We start from the raw sequence: 5,253 nt of genomic DNA, 5'->3' as shown, positions 1-5,253 counted from the left end.
TGAGCAAGTGTACCGACTTTTTCCTTGTAACATGTAGTTCTCACTTGGTTTCTGAAAGAGCACACAAAGCGATTGCCCCTTCGCAACTACATCCAGCCTGCACATGGAAGTAGACTTGGAAGACATTCCAGGATACCTTCTGTTCTGGCCGAGTTTGCTGGGGACTATCTCATGTTTTTATACGCGAAGTCTGCCATAAACTGACAGTTGCCCAAGGGTGGGCATGAGCAGGTAGAAATCCTCTCTTAAAAGACATTCTGCACATCCAGCATAACTCTGTGCTTCAATGTCTTTTTATTTTTTTTAACAGGTGAGCAATGTGTTCTTGGTTTGTAGGCTGTACCCTGTGTGCTGTTTATGCATGAGGCTTTACTATCATGTTAATGCACAAAGAAAACAGCCATGACATTCCTTGTATAAAATCTTTGGCATCTGTTTAAACACCTTGTCTGACTTTTTTCTTGTCACAGACATATTTACTACGAAGTCTAAGTGAAAATATTGTCTAAACATTTTTAGTGTATATGCTACCTTTAGTAATTTAGCAGCCTGCTGGTATGCAGAGTCCACTCTTGATTTATTATCCTGGAGCTGATTCTTTTACAGTGTTGCTTGACAAAACAAAATCTTATTTTGTGCTTAACCTGCAGCAGGCTTGGCATTACTTTTTCCAGACAATGTTGAGAGGATTACGTGGGTTCTTTTTTTCCCAGAATGAGGGAAAAAATTATCTCTGAGGCTTAAGTTCACTGCAGTTTTCTGTAGACAAGAGCTTTTCCTTATTCTGCTTGTATTGGGTGCTATGAGTACACAAAGTATAGAATATGGGTATTGAATGGATTGGTTATTTAAGGGGGATAGATGCATGTTTTTGCAGAGCCCAGTGCTACCTGGTGCTGACATGTTATCAGGATTTTATTTGGGGATAAAAAAAAAAGGCTCTAAACAATGTCTTTGGATAGAAAACACAGGAAACTTAAATAAAGGAAATAGAAATCCTGGAGGGGGGAAAATTCACTAAAGCAACATCTTGTGTTTAGGGTGGGACTGAGCCTGAAGACAAAGATTAATAGTAGCAGTAGAAACCTGTGACAGTTTTATTCCTGAACTCTTAGGAGAGAGGCTTTGCTTGCAGAGGTATTGGTAACATCTAGCCAGAGTGAGTCTTTGCAAAATCTGTCTGCACGTAACAGCAACCTTTTTGGAGCTCTCCAGAAGCCCAGACTGAGTGTTTCGTAATGCCAGCACAGTGTTATGAGACAGATCTGACACTACACTTTAATGCAACTGCTGGGCGAGATGTGAAGACTGTTAGCTAGATTTAGCAAGATGCAACCAAGGAATGAAATTCTAATGCTGGAAAAAAGGTTTTATTTGTTTACCGAGGGTGGGGGGCTGTTTTCCAGGAAAATTCCAGAAGATCATTGTGCATCTTACTGAAGACAAATTAATGACATACCATTAAATTTCTATCAGTCAAGATGGCAGCATGTCATTTGGATCAACTGGAGTTCACTGCAGTGTTAATATATCAGTAGTTAAAATGAGCGCACTGTCTTGGTAAGATAATGATTTCACTTGGTCTGAGATGTGGCGTGATATAAGTGTGTTCTGAGTTAGTGAGCGAGACAGTTTGATGTAAATCTATTGCCAGAAAAGTACTGTCAAATTGATCATTGGTAGATCCAGCATCTGCACCTCTTCTGACTAGAAATTGCGCTGAGAAAACACAAAAAATACGAGTAATGTGAATTACCTGATGTGCAGAATCCTCCCCAAAGCACTCCACAGTGAAAAACTAATTCCTAAACACCGCAAAATAAATCTAGATTTGTAGAGGAAGAAATGTCTGATATGACTGCTCTGATGGATTTGTTCCCATTATGGGTGCCTATGGCAATTTGGCAGAAAGATTCCCCTTCAAACAGGTGGTGTGTGTTTTCTTCTCCTCTGAAGCAGACATATACGAGCTTCATATAGATATGCACATTTCAGTTCCTCTCTACCCAAAACCTTTGGGCCAAACTTGACTCAAATGCACACCAGGTACACCTGAGATTTGCAGCTAGGGAAACAGATGGTTGAACGGCAGAGCTGTAACATGTAGCTATTGCCGAGGGTTTGCACAAGGGAAACTGCCTTTGTCTTTCACCTTTTTTTTTTCCCCTCTAAATATTTACCTTCTGTTGGTTTTCCTGCTTATTTGTTCTCCTGCCCAGTTCCTCGCAGGTGAAGTTGTACTTGCAGAAGTTTGCCAGTGTATCTATCACGTATGCTCCCCTTTGTGTCACTTCTCAGTTAGACCTTTGCTCATGTTCTGGAAAACACGACAACATCACTAGCTTTTGATGTCAACAAGGGGTTTTGTTGAAATAAAACCTCATCGTGTTACATCTGCCTGGCGTGTATGCAGGATGCCTGGCACGTATGCAAGATGCCTGTCTGCTGTGACTCTGCTGAGAAATTCACTGGTTCCCTCATTGCTTTGGGGAACCTGGGCTTTAGCATTGCAGAAGTCTGGCTTCCCACCTGCTCGTACAGACTGTGCTCTTTTTTTTTTTTTTTTTTCTGTCCCTTTGCCTTCCAGCAGAGCCAGCCATAAGCAGGTTTCAGTACTACAGTCTCACTTAGATTTTGCAGCCCCTTGTTTTCATGTTTTGTTGTCGACTGCTGTTTTCAGTCACTGTAGCGCCACATATTGTGGCTTTGTCCTTGCATTTAATTTACCGCTGATGGCTGTAATAGAAGTTGGCACTAACAGATACATCTTTGCCAGTAATTTGAGAACAGAGAGTGATTTGGACAAGCGATAGAGCTGTCTGTTTTTTGTTCCCTGCTGCTTCAGCTGAGCACTTTTTCTTGGTAAAGCAATGTCAACACGTATATTCTGTGGGAACAGCACATAGTAGTGTGTCATAGAACATTTTTGTTCATAGTGCTGGCACAGCAACCATGAAATCAAGACAATGCCAAAATAAATAAACCTTACTACGGGGGCTTTCAAAATGATCAGTATGGTATGACAATAAGAAAGCCACTGTAGTATCAGAATGACAACTAGTCCATTATTGAAAGGCAAAATTAAAATGCATTCAGCTTTTTAACTTCACTTATATTGTGTATAATTTGAGTCAACACAAAGCAATATGGATAAAAGGGTGTGTGTGTATGCACATATATATGCACACATGTATGTATATGCAAATCTTCACATAGGGAATGCCTCAACTGCAGTATTATAGAAATTCTAATACAAGAATGTTCAGAGTTTGAAACTGACTTCTGACATTTTGACATACAGGCTGAATCTTTCTGGTTCTGCTTAAAAGGCACTTTTACAGCAGAACTGGGGAGAAGCAGTGGTGTATGTATGATAAGGTACAGATGACTTGTCAAGAAAGCATCAGAACGCTTCACAGCTACAGTGGTATTAATAGAACTGCAGATACGAAAGCAGTTGTTTGAACAAGAAAAGGCAGATGATCTTGATTATATTTTCAGGCCTTACTTAAAATCGTTTATCTGCTTTGTGCCTTTGCTTCCATTTTTGAAAAGTGAAGCCAGTTTTTAAGATGCTTTAAGCTCTCTGGACAACTATCTTTCAACCTCCAGCTGCTCTCCCCAGAAATCCCTGTCTAGAAAGTTCATTGGGTTGCTATGGACTGCTTGATCCACCTCATGGAGATACTCACGTGTAAGGCAGTATGTGCAGGCAGTCACCTGCAGCTCAAGTGTTGGGGATCCAGTCTGAACCGTTTACTGCCAAATGACAACTTTTCTGAAAGCTGCTGCTATAAGGGGACATCTAGAGATTATGTACCATTCCAGTTTAAAATCACACCTTCTTGCAACAAAATACTTAATTTCATGGTATTGTTAGAATAGGTCACAGCTAAGCTCAAAATGTAAAAATGCCAGAGTGAAATTGTGACTGATTTGCTTTTTTTGATGTCTTAAGTTCAGTATTCATCAGGCTGGTAAAGGAGGAATAGCCAAGAAGCCATGTATTGCAGTAAATCAAGGGTAACAGGAGGACAATCCTTCACCACCACCACCACCACCACAGAAGAATGAAAGTGAATCCCCTCCCTGCTTTAGACACTTAAACCTATACAAGTTTAAGTTTCCAGCTGTTAATGTCTAAGCACCATGCATGACCTACAAGCTGTCATGTTAGAAAAGTCTTTTTAAAGGGTGCAGAGAGATGATAATAGGAACAATGACAAGGCTGAGACACTGGCTTCTGAAATACCCGTGGTGATGAGAGGGACTGGCAATTTGCAAGTTTTTATCATTTATTAAAATACTTGTGGGCCTTTCTTGCAATGGAGCAGGGAAGAATGGTGTGGCAGGCTGTTTCTGGGATTCTCCAATGTCATGCTTCTGCTCTTAGCACAGGAAAGCAGTCCAGTTCCTCTCTCCTCTCTTACATCCTGGAGGACTCCCACTAGAGCAAAACCACTGTTCTGTCTCCCTGGGGGCAGGGAGCAAGGAAAATGCTGCTGCTGTTTCATCCAGCAGCTGGGTCCCATCCTGCTTTAACTGGAGAGGAGTAACATAATAGCCTCCTTCCCAACAGAGAGGGACAGCAGTAAAGTGCTGTACACAACAGATGGAAACTAGAAGGTTTGCTCGACTGTGGGAAAGAGTCAATAATGATCTGTACTTTGGCTTGAGGGAGGTTACAAGCTCAGAATGACCTTGATTTCCTAGGCTGTAGGAGCCTGCTGGAACCTCATTGTGCCTGTTGCTTAGCTCTTGATCTGCATGTACAGTAAACAACCCAGTGTTTGGGTAAACCCAAATAACTGGGGTGTATGAAGAAATAGTAACTAGTTCAGGACATGAGCGTTCTTCAGTAGCTGTTTTGGGCAAGCTGTCTAGAGAAAAGGTGCAGCACGTCTCCAGTGACATTAATGGGGAAATCACAAAGGTGCTTAGTGTTCTTCCACAGCCCTGAAATTTTTTCTCTGTAGCCTGTCAGCAAGGTGTGGTCAGTAAGGAGAGCCTGGCTGTCCACTCTGAGCCTTGCTCCAGTGGGTAAGAAGGACCAAATTGTGCCTGCTGGGTGAAGGATGCTGCAGCCTAGCTTGGAGTGCAGATTTGGCCTTTCTAAAGTTTTCTGCTAGATTCAGTGCTTGCTGAGAAGCTGAGGCAAAGAAATAGGGTATTTTGATACTGGAGCAAGAGAAGAAAGCGTGCAGTTCCTTTTTTTTTTTTTTTTTTTTTTTAAGCTACCTTAGGGTCCTAGCT

Source organism: Cygnus atratus, chromosome 5 (assembly GCF_013377495.2).
Source record: "Cygnus atratus isolate AKBS03 ecotype Queensland, Australia chromosome 5, CAtr_DNAZoo_HiC_assembly, whole genome shotgun sequence".
Classification (NCBI taxonomy): domain Eukaryota; kingdom Metazoa; phylum Chordata; class Aves; order Anseriformes; family Anatidae; genus Cygnus; species Cygnus atratus.
Note: the sequence above shows the minus strand (reverse complement) of the source record.